The sequence below is a fragment of the Papio anubis genome, chromosome 4 (genome assembly GCF_008728515.1).
Source record: "Papio anubis isolate 15944 chromosome 4, Panubis1.0, whole genome shotgun sequence".
NCBI lineage: Eukaryota > Metazoa > Chordata > Mammalia > Primates > Cercopithecidae > Papio > Papio anubis.
The window spans coordinates 14940953-14955202 of NC_044979.1; the positions used below are offsets into that span (position 1 = coordinate 14940953).

The following is a 14250-nucleotide window of genomic DNA, read 5'->3' on the forward strand; positions in this document are numbered from 1 at the left end:
AAGTTACCCTCGTTCTTACAGCGCCATGCCTGATAGAGCTTATAGCCAGACTCATGGAGGTTCTATGTAGTTACCTTTCTTGATTTCCCAGACTCTAGAACTCTTTATAAGTACAGTTTCTAAGAAGGGTCACTCTCTTGATTTATTTTTACTATGCAGACATCACCTCTTATTCTCTCTTATTCTTTCCTTAGATCCACCAGCTTAGATGTTTTCCACAGCTCTGTCCTCCACCACTCAACTCTCCTTTCTTGTAGCCCCTTCCTTGCATCAGGGATTACATTGACAGTTGTCCTTCATTTGTAACAGCTGTAAATGATCTCCATGGTTTGCCCCTGGCCTGGACTTTAAATCGATCTGCTTAAGGAGCATCACAGTTATCAGCTGAAATCTATATGGAAGAAATTGAACTACCCGCTCAACGGTTCCTCTTAGAGAAAATACTTAAGCTTACTTTTCCCATCTTTGTCGGGAAGATAGTATAACCTTGAGGGGTTTTCATGTGAAGGTTGTTGGAACCAATACATGCCACTGGTTTTCTCAGAGCCTGGGACATTATAATATCAAAAGAGAATTCCTGTACTTTTTTTTTTTTTTTGAGACGGAGTCTGGCTCTGCCGTCCAAGCTGGAGTGCAGTGGCCGGATCTCAGCTCACTGCAAGCTCCGCCTCCCGGGTTTACACCATTCTCCTGCCTCAGCCTCCCGAGTAGCTGGGACTACAGGAGCCTGCCACCTCGCCCGGCTATTTTTTTGTGTTTTTTTAGTAGATACGGGGTTTCAAGAATTCCTGTACTTTTATCTTTCTTCCTTGTTTCTCAAAATGATAGGTACCACCAAAGTCTTAGAATCAGGATTGCCCTCTATCTCTCTCCGCTTTGCACACTCATTTAGTCATTGAGCTTTGTCGAGTGCTTGTTCATTTCAGTTTCCATGCCTATTGCCACGAACCTGGGTCAGGATTTTGATCTGGAAACGCTGGCTCTCTCATAAACTCCCTTGATAAGAAGCCCTCAAAGCTTCACCACGAATAACACATGAGTGCTTGGGACTTCTTTCATCCTGGTAGCAGAGGTGTCCTGGATCTGCCCTGGGATGGTTTTTTGAGCTTTTCTTTTATTACCTCTCTCAAGACGGATTGAGTATCCCTTCTCTGAAATGCTTGGGATCAGAAGTATTTCAAATTTCAGAGTTTTTTCAGATTTTGGGATATTTGCATATATATAATGCATTATGTGTGTGTGTGTGTTTGTGTGTGTATATATATATAAAAAATGCAGTAAACCCCCAGGGAATCTCCTGGTTCTGGATGTATTTTATTTTATATATATATGATGAGCTATCTTGGGAATGGGATTCAAATCTAAATATAAAATTCATTTATGTTTCATAATAAGTTGTACACACACCCGAAAGTAATTTTATATAATATTTTAAATAACTTTGTGCCAAAAGCAAAGTTTGTGTTAAGAGTTAATGTGTGGAATTTTCCACTTGTGGAGTCACATCAGTGCTCAAAAGGTTTTGTATTTGGGGGCATTTTGGATTTCAGATTTTCTAGTTAGCACTGCTCGGTTTGTACAGACTCCGTTCTGCTTGGGAAATTGGAACACGACCTGTGGTTTCTAGTATCTGTCAGGTCATTTCCTGTAGAATTTCATTCTCTCCCTTTCTTCCCTTCTCTTTTGCCAATTCTCATTACTCTAATTTTAAATTATTAGTAAGGGGCAGGTGAAAATGTTGCCGCATTTGTTCTCAGGACAGTCGGACAGTCTTTTTTACAGAAAGCACTGGCCAGGGGATCTTTAGACCCATGAAACATGGTCTCGGTCCATTCTGAAGCCGGGATGTGAGCAGGCACACAGCTGAGATGTACACTCTATTGACTGCTCAGGGGGACTGAATAACACCTTTCTAACTGTTGAAGTTGGTGGAGAGAGGGAAGGAGGAGAATTGTGTTTATTATGAGAGTCAAGGAGGCTAGACAAGGAGTTTCAGTTTCAGAATTAGCCCATACTCTATAAGCTCTGGCAGGTAATTGGTTTTCAAATGGTGAAAAGACCCCATTACCCCACTGTGAGTTTAAGGAAGACTAGGAGTGAGTATTTCCTTCTGTGGGCTCCTTCAGTGCCTGCAGTCCAGACTAGCTAATACTCTGCCCAGTAAGCATGTCCTTCGACTTATCAATGGGGTGGCCAGAGACATGTGCAAAACCACTCTTGCCTGGACAAAGGGATGGATTGCTTTGCTGAACAAATCCTGGAAGTGTACTGTTCAATCTCTGAAGAAACTACTTTAGAGACAACAGTTAAGTATTTAGAGAAGGATAAAAATTCATCTCCTAGCTTCGCTTGAGGAGAAGGAGAGGTATGCTTGGCTGGAGAAGGACTTGGGAGAACAGACAGGTACAGGGCAATATGGCCATTGTAGTTTCATCAGAGGTTTTAGGTGTAGTTGGCATCCATTTTCCTTTCCCTTTACCAGGAATCATAAGGGGAGAGAGGAATGTGATGGATCACCAAGCTGGTGATCGATACTGGTGAGCATAGGGCTGGCCATACACAGGACAGGTACCTTTCCACTCAACATACCAGCCTGAGCATCTATGACTCTGGGGCAGGGGGTGGGGGTCAGGGCAAGAACTCTCAGGATGAAGAGGCAAGGGTGAAGATTCAGGTTGGGGAATAGTACACATTTCTATTCAAAAGTCAGCCATGACGTAGCTGACTTAAATCTAAGGAGGAGGTTTAGTTACAAAACGAAAAAATGAAACTATCTACAGACAGCCCCCATCCTGGTTACTTGACCAAAGTTTGAGCTCCCCGGTGGTGGGAGGAGGGAGAGACATGAGTGGAATCAGTGAGAATGAGGCGTGAGATTCCCTGACAGTGAGAAGGCAAAGCGGTTGTGTAGGTTCTGTGTGGACAGGATGTAGCCAGCCTCTGTGAAGTGTCCCAGAGGAGGTGGAAGGATCTGAGGACAGAGATTTCAGGGAATTATGAGAAAGGATTTATGTGCTATGTTTAGAGAAACTGGTCCCAGTCACTGGAGATGTCTGTGAAGATGTCCCAGCTTAAGGCAGCAGCAGAACCATTTGATTTCAAGGGACCACGGATTTGTAAACAGTGGGCCTCTTAACTGTGGCCAATGTTGACCGAAGACTAGAGAAACCTTTCTAAATGTCTCTGCTTCACTTAAGCACTTTTACAAGATTCTGAGCTTGATTTCAGAGATTCAATTCCAATGTTTAATTGCTGGACAGCAGTTTGCCTGCTAGTTCAATAGGAAGTAGGCTGTAATTAGTAGAATTTAATGTAATTGAAAGAAGATATAGTAGGTGACATTTCTTTCTCTCTTGAGGTTGTGGAGTAAGGACCATGAGAACAGAAACAGATGGTGCCTTGTCACCACTTGCATGACACTTTGAACCAATTCAATCACCTTGGAGCCTAAAGCTCTGACCGATGGTGGTGTCCCCTTCACACATTCCATATGTAATTAAAAACCAAACCATTTACTCAGCTAGAAAAGAAAAACAAAATCCTGATTTTCTTTCGGTGACTATTTCAATTTCCTTTTTGCAATATCAAATACAAAAATTCCTTTGGAAATTATTTTATTTTTGTTGTTGACGCATCTTCTCTGCTGCTGTTGTGGCTCACCCGCTGGATCTCTGGTGACATAGAGCAAGTTCTTTTATTTCTCAGGTCATAGTTTTCTCACCTGCAGTATAACATGGCATGGATAGTAAATTTCCCTCAGCCCTGATTCCCTGCCTACCTATGGCAGCAAACCAGACAAAATCAGACTCGTGTATGATAAGACCAAAGAAGGATAAATGCGGCTAGATCTAAAGAAAGAATCAGAGTAGAAAGAAAATCAGAAACAGAGAAGAGATGAATAGCAAGGAATGCACTCTGGGCACCTGGAGGCTTCAATTCAAACACACGTGTTGTCTTTCACTAACCCAAAAGCTTAACAGCTCAATCTCCTCAGGGTCACCAGAAGCCCCAGGCTGACCACTGCCAGCTTCAACAAACAAACAACATCGGTAACACCTGCCTCCATGCCTGCAGAGCAGGAACATTTGTATTCCAGAAACAGTCGGAGGAGCTCACCTGGATGTCTGGATGTCCTGTGGATGGCTCAGATCCCGTGGGAAGAAGAGACATCTATGTGGAAATGACAAGTGGATGATCTGGAGATGCTATCTATAGGGAGAACGAGTGACTCTCTTTGGGAATATCTTTCTTCCTGCTTCCTTTTGAAAGGGTGATGTTGGCTGGGAGGCTTCTCTGAATACCTAAAGCACACTCAGGTGGTGCCTCTCATAAGTTCCTGGGCTATTTCTCATGGAGTTTGGGTGTGCATCCTAGACTGAAGTGATGTAGGCTCTGAGATTTTCGTTCTTCAAGTTTTTTTCCAGTTGTTGGCCTTATGCTCTGCATGATAGCATTCCTCTGTGGTGAGCAAGGGAATCTCTGCAAAGCCTCTACCATGTGTAGTGAGAAACGCTGATAAATATCACAGGAAATGGTGGTTGTCAGAGGTAAAACCGTTTCTACAATAAGCAGAAACAGTGAGGTCTATGACTACTCTGGGCCTGTTCCATTGGAGCGTCTCCTTGGAAGAGGCTCCTGGGTCTGTGCTGATGATTCGGGAAGAGCCAAAGTTCTGGAATTGGATTCACCAAGAGTGAGTATTTCACACACTCATTCACTGGAACCCATTCACTAATCCAGTTACTTGTGTGCATAGTGATTAATTTGCAGAATTTACTTGTTCCTTTCAGCTATTTGTATGACGTGTATGTATACTGTTCATTTGGTACAAAGTGCTTCAAATAATGTATATTTTTAAAGGTTAATATTAGAGAAGAAAAAAACACTGAAAGTAAATGGAGCTAAACATCATATTAGGAAGTTAGATAATAATAGTAAAATAACACCTACCTCAAAAAGCAGAAGAAAGGAAATAATAAAACTAAGAACAGATATGATTTAAATAGAAAGTGGCAAGAACTAAACTCAAAATTGGTTCTTTGAAGAGACAAATCTCTAGTGAGACCGAGTAAGGAGAAAAGAGGAGTGACACAAAGTACCAATAACTAACATCAGGAATGAAAGGGAAAGAAAATGACAGATGATGTGATTATTAAATAATAATACAGAAATGAATAAACAACTTTAAGCCAATGCATTTGAAAATTTAGGTAAAATTCACAAATTGTTGAAAAGCATCATTTTAAAAACTGAACTAAGAAGTTTATCAATAATTCTGTAACTACTGAGGGAATGCTGGCAGTAGGTAATAACGTTTTTCTGTTGTTGTTTTGTTTTTTTTTTTGTTTTTGTTTTGAGATGGAGTCTCAGTCTGTTGCCCAGGCCAGAGTGCAGTGGTGCAGTCTCGGCTCACTACAACCTCCACCTCCTGGGTTCAAGTGATTCTCCTGCCTCAGCCTCCTGAGTAGCTGGGATTACAGGCGAGCACCACCACACCTGGGTAATTTTTGTATTTTTAGCAGAGACAGGGTTTCACCATGTTGGTCAGGCTGGTCTCGAACGCCTGACCTCATGACCCGCCTGTCTCAGCATCCCAAGCTGGTTAAAAACCTCTTATAAAGAAATTTCCAGACCAAGGTTGGGTGACTTCTTTCAAATATTTAGGGAACAAGTAATTTTAATATTTATGACAACTTCCAGAAAAAAAAGAGGGAGCATTCAATAATGTATTTTATGAGGAAAGATGTAACTTTGATATCAAAACATAACAAGTACACGGAAAGAGAAAACTACAGGCTAGTTTAACTCCTAAATATGGAGATAAGAATCCCAAGAACAATATTAAACGTATAAACAATAACTTGCACATATCATAATACACATAATACCAGGACTCAATATTGCTTTAGCATTAGAAAATTAATTTATGAATCCACTCATATCAGCAGATGAAAAAGGAAAAAAATGATTATTCACTATACTTAAAGTGTATTCAATAAAATCTTTTAGAAAATAAGAAATAAAGTTGTGACTGGCCGAATACGAACAGCTCTGGTCTGCAGCTCCCAGCGAGATCAATGCAGAAGGTGGGTAATTTCTGCATTTCCAACTGAGGTACCTGGCCATCTCATTGGGACTGGCTAGACAGTGGGTGCAGCCCATGGAGCTGAAGGAGGGTGTGGCCTCACCTCACCCGGGAAGCATAAGGGGTCAAGGAACTCCCTCCCCTAGCTAAGGGAAGCCTCCAGGGACTGTACCATGAGGAATGATGCACTCCGGCCCAGATACTGCACTTTTCCCATGTTCTTCGCAACCCGCAGACCAGGAGATTCCTCGGGTGCCTATGCCAGCAGGGCCCTGGGTTTCAAGCACATAAATGTAACACTCACTGTGTTACAATTGCCTGTAGTATCCAGTACACTAATATGCTGTACAGGTTTGTCACCTAGGGGCCATGAGCTATTCCATATAGCCTAGGTGTATAGCAGCTACTCTATATCCCATCTAGGTTTGTGTAAGTACACTCTACCACATTTGCACAATGACAAAATCACTTGACAGCACATTTCTCAGAACCTATCCGCATCGTTAAACAACATATGACTGCATAATGCTAGCTTTTTGTAGATGCTTTTTATCAAGTGGCTAAAGTTTCCTCTATTCCCACTTTATAGAGAACTTTTATCATGAACGGATATTGAAATGTGTTAAATGTTTATTATGTATCAACTGATACAATGTAACTTTCCTTCTTTTGTTTGTTAACATGGTGGATTATTTTGATTGACTTTTTGAGATTTAATCAGCCTTGTATTTCTGGCAACAACCCCCCTTGAACATGGGGTACATTTTTTTAATATACTGTAGAACTCTATTTGTTAATATTAAGTTATACATACCTTTACATATCCACACACACCCTGGTTTTGGTATCTCTCCTGGTTTTGGTATCAGTGTAATAATAACTTCAAAAAATAAATTGGGGAGTGAGTCTCTCCTTTTCTGTCTTCTGGAAAAGATTGTGTAGCATTGGTGTTAATTTCTTTAAAACATGTTAGAATTCTCCAGTGAAACCATCTAAACCTAGAGATTTCTTATTTGGTAGTTTTAAAATTAGGAATTCTATTTTCTTAATGGTTATAGAGTTATTCAAATGGTCTATTCCTGCGTGGTGAGTTGAGTTAGTTTGTGTCGCAGCAGGAACACTGCATTTTGTCCATTTTGTCTAAATTGTCTAATTTATGTGTGTGGAGTGGTTTGTAATATTCCTTGATTGGCCTTTGTGATGTGCGGTGTCTGTAGTGATATCACCTGTTTCATTATGATTTTTAAAATGTATGTCTTTTCTTTTCCTTTTAATTTCTGCTAGAGTTTGCTAAATTTTCTTAATCTTTTAACAGAGCTATCTCTTTGTTTCATTGATTTAACTATTGTTTTTCTCTTTTAAAGGTAAGTGTTTTCTGTTCTTATCTTCATTAATCCCCATTCTCTACTTGCTTTCAGTTTATTCTGCTCTTCTTTTTCTAGGTTCCTGAGGTGGAAATCTATTGCTCACTCGAGACTTTTCCTCTTTCCTAATGCATGCATTTATTGCTATAAGTTTCCTTCTCAGCACTTTGATATGTCACAGTTTCATGTTTATCCAGTCCAATGTATTTTTAAATTTTTCCTTGAGACCTCTTTGTTGACAAATAGATTATTGTGAAGTGTGTTTTTAAACTTCCAAAAGTTTAGTGATTTTCACATCTTTCTTATGCTGATTTCCAGTTGGATTCCCTACAATGATTTGTGGTTTTCACTTGCTCTGGATGATTACTATGTCTTTTAAATTGATTGTGGAAAGTTTTAGGGCCTCGGATAGCTCTATCTTGCCATGTATTTGTCAGCACTCAAGAAAAAATGTGTATTCTGCTGTTGTTGTGTGGAATATTCTGTAAATGCCAAATTGATTCCTTTGGTTAATGGCATTTTGAGTTGTTTTATATTCTTGTTGATTTTCTTTTTTTTTTTTTTTCCTCTTTTTAAAAATATGAAATGTTTCACAAAATTTTATTATTAATCTATAATACGGGAGCCGTGTTAATCTTATCTACATCATTCTAATTTTAGAAAGTGCTGCCAAAGCCAACACTCCTTGCTGATTTTCTGTCTAGTTCTATCAATTATTGAAAAAGGCATGAGGAAGTTTCTAACTATAATTGTGGATTCATCTATATCTCCTTTCAGTTCTGGCAGTTTTCTTTTTTAAAAAGTGAACAAAAATTTATTTAATTAAGCATAAAGTTATTTTCACATTTATCTACAACTACAGTGAATACACTTCTTGGCATGAAGACACCTTTAGAATTTAAAACCTCCCCACCTGCAAGATTACATATATAAAACTCCCACTGTTGTTTCTATAAAAGTGGATTAGTTCACAAATTAAAAGTACTTATACTATCTAGAGAATATAATAAAATGGAAATGGGCGAGGCGGTGGCTCAAGCCTGTAATCCCAGCACTTTGGGAGGCAGTGACGGATCTAAGGTCAGGGAATCCCGAGAGACCATGGTGAAACCCGTCTCTACTAAAATAGAAAAATTAGCGAGGCGCAGTGGCCTGTAGTCCAACTTCTCCGGGAGGCTGAGGCAGGAGAATGGCGTGAACCGGAGGCTTGCAGAGTGGCTTGAGATGGCATACACTGCACTCCAGCCTGGGCGACAGAGCCAAGACTCCCGTCTCAAAAAAAAAAAAAAGGGAAATGATTTACTCATAGATTTCTATTTAAAATCATCTTTGTTATAAACTACTATACTAAGAACTATAATTCCTTAAACTTCAATTTGAGAAAAGTGTAATCACTTAAGTAACTGTGATTACTTAAACTGAAAATGAGATCAGTCTAAATTACTTTTGAAGAGAGCAAAATATTCTCAGGTTTCTTGCTGTGGTTCTGGTTGCTCAGTAGCAGGCTCCACGCCCGGAAGGCGGAATCAACCCTGAAGGGAACTCGCTTCTACCTTCAGAATGTGGGGTTGGGGTAAAATCAGGTCTTGGGTGAAGGGAAGGAGGAAAACCCCTCGGTGGATAGATGTTTCTCCTGCAAAATGGAGCGTGATGGACCTGGGAAATCCCTTGGTGGACAGTAACCTCGAGACACTCAAACACAGTTCCTGGAGGAGGTGGGGGAAAGGAGGTCCTATAAGATGGGCTCCTTGTATTCACTGGAAACAGTGGACCTCTGATTGGAGCTGAGGTGGAGGAACAAGCTGGTGTGGTGCTTCATTTTGGCAGGAGAGATGAATCAGGCACATTTAAATTACCAGGATGATCTTTGGCATCATTCTACTGGATTCCATTTCTGGGCATTGACCCATCCATTTATCCAAAGAAGGCACATTAAACTTCTGCTGAGACAGTCCATCAGAATTAGAATAAAATCTGTCTTCCCTTTGTGGAGGGAGGAGCTGAATCAGGATGTGATTGTCCTGGTGGAGGAAACATCATCCTATGGTCCTGTTCCCCACGGGAGATGACAGGACCCAGTGGGAGGAGCCCTGTGAGGATTGGTTGGCATGTCGCAGGCTGGTTCTCCTCTTTCATTGGTAATCTGATAGTCAGAGGATTCCCTGGGCCTCTTGGGCCTCTTCCTCCTCCCTCGGAGCACAGGAGAGGGGTCTCCAGTGGACCCTCAACACAGTTTGAGGAGAGGAAAAGCTCTCGTTTCACATGACTGACCCAATGGTGAGGGACCACATGGGAATGCCACTCTGCCGTGCTGTATTTGAAACATCAGATTGCACAAGGATCTTTTCTAAAAGTTCAAATTTAAACTCTGTTTCAGTTAATTTTTGTCTGTTGTGAGCATTTTCTTTCCTTAAATCATTGAGGTTTCTTTCAGCAGTCTGAGCTGCAGCGAATTATCATGTCCTTTTTCTCGTAGGAAATATGCTCTGCCTTTGATAAAGAATTAATAGTTCTCTTCAATTCTTCTTCAAGATCTTTGGCTAGCTTTCCAGGCCTCAGCCCTTCAGTGGTGTGGCTGATCTTTTTTTCCACTTTGAGGTTTCTCTTCTTCCTGTATCCGGGAATTTTCCTCTACTGTCAATTTCTGTGGAGTTTCACTTCATTTCTTGATAGGAATTCAGTCATTATTTTTAAGTTTCTGTTGAAGCTTCTGATTCTCGCGAAATACATGTTTTCTGACTGCAAAAGATGCATGTTGAGTCTGAAGGTTTTAATATGCTCTATGAAGCTCTTCCTTTGTTTTATCAACTTCAGATAACTCAATAACAATGTGGTTTCTTTTCTCCTTCTAAGGTTTAAAAATGCTCAGCAGCGTGAATCAGTTCTTCAAAGCTCCTGTTGGAGGATCATCTAAGTAAGCACCATTTTCAGTTCACCCTTCACTTCTAATTCAGTTATCATCATCGTTATGTCCTCTTAAGCACAACAGCCGATCTTTCATCTTTAGCAAGCATCCAGTCAGAGTCTTGATGTGATTTTTCTTTATCATTTAGAACTTGTTCTGCGTGTACTGGAGTCTTCAAATGTTATTTTCTGTTTATTAAGTTCACTCACTTGTTCTTTCCATGCATAGCTTGTTGCAAAAGCCGCTTCTGGCTTTCCTGAGTTGAAATTTCACTCAAAGCATCTTTTATCTCGCGTCTTTCTTCACTCATGTTAAAGATCTTTGCAGATGATTTGGATTCAGCTATTTGTGATTTCAGGGATTTTGACTCATCTTCAGAGCCTGTATCCTTTTGAAATATCATACATCAATTCATCTTGTTGAGAATGTTTAGATTTCTCTTCTTTGAACTCTTTTTCCTAGACAGAGGATTTCTCCTCAAGTTCCAAGTGGACCTGTTCAGCTTTTCTGGGATTTACCTCAACCCGGCAGCTTCTGCTGCCGCTTCTCAAAGCTGGCATCCTCTAAAGACTTGACTCTGCTTCATAGGCTTCATTGCTCTTTTTTGAATAAGGCTAAATTTTTCAAATTAGTTTACATTTTCTTCAATTAGTCCAGAAAGCGTTGCAGCAAGTTGTTTTTCTCTTTCCACATAAAGCCGACTCCTAACGGATCTAAAAGCTCTCCACAGAAAAAGGAGAACGGCAAAAAATCCAACGACAGCCGCACATACCACCAGTTCCCATGGAAAACCATGAGGATTCGAATATGGTCTCCTACTTTCAGGCAGTGCTGCCACAACCCTGCGTAGCTCCTCCAGGACCAGCCCCAGATAGGGCTGAGGGGTAGCGCCGGGCTCCTCCATAGCGCTGAGGCTGCTCTGGGGTCTCCGCAGTAACACTGGCCACAACAAGCGGTGGAGAACACGCAGCCTGGGGTCTGGAATCCGAATCTGCACGCGGCCACCAAGCGGAGCGGACCACTGCGGAGCCAGCTGCGGGGGGAGCTTGGGAACGCGGGCACCCCACAGGCCTCACAGGCCCATGCTGCTGTCCCCTCATCCCCCCTGCCCCCTTGTTACACTTTACATCCTAAGGCAGCGCAGGTCCCAGCCTGACCCGCCTTAGTTCTGGCAGTTTTTACATCACATATTTTGTTTTGTGGTGCGTGCGTGTGTGTGTGTGTGTGTGTGTGTGTGTGTGTGTGTCTTTTGAGGTCGAGTCTGGCTCTGTTGCCCAGGCTGGAGTGCAGTGGCGCGATCTTGGCTCACTGCAAGCGCTGCCTCCTGGGTTCACACCATTCTTCTGCCTCAGCCTCCGGAGTAGCTGGGACTACAGGTGCCCATCACTGCGCCCGGCTAATTGTGTGTGTGTGTGTGTGTGTATATGTGTGTGTGTGTGTGTGTGTGTGTGTGTTTAGTAGAGACGGGGTTTCACCATGTAAGCCAGGATGGTCTCGAGCTCTGACCTCGTGATCCGCCTGCCTTACATCACCTATTTTGAAGCTCTGTTGTTTGGTGAACACACTTTTAAAATTGCTGTCTTCTTCATGGATTAAACCTTTGATCATTATATAATCTCTCTGTTTCTGGTAATTTCCTTTGCTTTAGCTGATATACATACAGGCACTCTTGCTTTCCTTGCATTAATGCTTGCGCAATATACCTTTTTTCATCCTTTTAAATTGTCCTGCCCTGTGTTGGTAAATTTCAAGTGAGTTTCTTGTACACAGCACACAAGAAACGTATACAAAAGGGTCATACTTTTAATTATGACCAGGCAGAAGTCAAAGTGGGAGCAGACAGACATCTCACAAGGAAGAGCAAGATCAATAAAGACAGCATTGCAGGGAAACTGCTACACATATTTATAAATGACCAGATCGCCTGAGAATTCACTCACTCACTATGGTGAGGATAGCACCAAGCCATGAGCAATCCACCCTCATGACCCAAACACCTACCATTGGGCCCTGCTTCCAACATTGGGGATTATAATTTAACATTAGATTTGGTGGGGACATATCCAAACCGTATCACTCTGCTTCAAGTTGGAGTGTCTTCCTGGAAATTAAAGCTTTAATGTAGGCCGAGCTCGGTGGCTCACACCTGTAATCCCAGCACTTTGGGAGGGTGAGGTGGGCAGATCACCTGAGGTCGGGAGTTCGAGACCTGCCTGACCAACTTGCACAAACCCTGTCTCTGCTAAAAATTCAAAATTAGCCAGGTATGGTGGCGGGTACCTGTAATCCCAGCTGCTCAGGAGACTGAGGCAGGAGAATCACTTGAAACCAGGAGGCAGAGCTTGCAGTGAGCCAGGATTGCACCATTGTACTCCAGCCTGGGCAAAAAGAGTGAATTTCTGTCTTAAAAAAAAAAAAAACTTTAATGTAATAGGCAGACTTCATGAAGATACATTTCATGAAGGTATTGAGTTGGAGGAGTGTACTGATTTATATGTTTACCTTCAAAGCATTCTTCAGAATTATTCTCTCAGCATAGAAGACTACGTACATCCACCTCACCTCTACAGATGGGAGCAGCCACACAGCCAACTGAACACCCCATGTTTTTTCTTTGAGAAACAAACTACTTGCTGAGAGTAAGAAGTCTTCTGTCCTAGAAGTTGGTGTTAATGTCAGAAAGATAGACCAAGGCAAGAAAATGCAATAAATATTGGCTTGTGCCACACAAATGGCTACTTTTTGGTCAGGAATGTGTGCTAGGATCTTCTGTGCTGAAGAATCAATGCCACTGCAAATCCATGATGAATGGGCATTACTAAGCCCATTACTAAGCCCATAATTAATCCTCAGTGACACATGAAGAAAACTAAATTTCAAAATGAAAAACGAGTAAGTGGTAGAGCAAGAATGTGAAACAGATCATTAAATTCCAGAATCAGTGTCCTTAACTGAGAGAACATAGCATCATAGCTACTCTTTTCCTAATTGCAAGATCCCAAGATATGCTTAGAGTGGAAAAAAAAAAAACCATAAAAATTTACTTTTCTTTAGTGGCCCTTTTTGCTTTTTCATCTGTTCTATGAATCTTTATTCTGAGGGCTGCCTTTACTTTCTCTCTGATTGAAATGGGGCTGACAACCAAGGGACCCCAGCATTGTCATCATCAGAGTAGATGTGACTACAGAAGGCCAGTCTTAGCATTCCGTGCCCTGGACCTGGTGACTTGACTATGAATGTTCAAACGACCTAAGTATAGCCAGTCAGTGTCCAGATGGGTGTGACAAAGGCATTAATGGAGAAAGAATTTCTTTCCTTCTGAGATCATGGTTTCTACAAACCATTTAAGCCTGGAATTGCCTTGTAATATTATCTTCACACAAAGAGAGCTTGGTGGACAATAAGCACCATCACCCCCCACCATACGCATGCACATAAATGACAAATCAAAGACAAAGAGCAATACCCCTAGGGATATTGTTAAAGAATCTAGCTATAGTACTGATTAAAGCTCCAGGTCAACACCTAGACTTTTTTGTTTCCTTAATCAATAAACAGCTTTTTTTTTTTTTTTTTTTTTTTTTGCTTCTACCTGTTTCAATTTAGTTTCTATCATCTGTTATCAGGAAATTCCAACTAAAACATTTTCCCTTCCTCAACTCCTTTCCAGCTTGCTCTTAGAGCAATGTGACATCTGCCTTTTTCACAGAGGATTTGCCCTGGAACAGACCCTCCTGGTTTTATATCTCTTTCATCTACTCATGATGGGTGCCCACAGCTCAGCAGGAGTCGGGACAGTGATGATGCAACTCAGTTGCCAGTTTACTATTGATGGTAAAGACGGCCAATGGTTACCGAGGCCTGGGGCCCTAGAATTCAAGAATTCAGAGACCACA

The 14250-nt window shown here is 41.4% G+C and overlaps 1 non-coding gene and 1 pseudogene across 1 annotated transcript; both read right to left on the reverse strand.

The window, feature by feature from the left end:
- Positions 1-8023: 8023 nt before the first annotated feature.
- Positions 8024-8129, reverse strand: LOC116274745. The gene has a single exon (XR_004183523.1). It is a non-coding gene; the product is annotated as a U6 spliceosomal RNA (small nuclear RNA).
- Positions 8130-9673: 1544 nt separating this feature from the next.
- Positions 9674-11436, reverse strand: LOC101011391 (annotated as a pseudogene).
- Positions 11437-14250: the final 2814 nt, after the last annotated feature.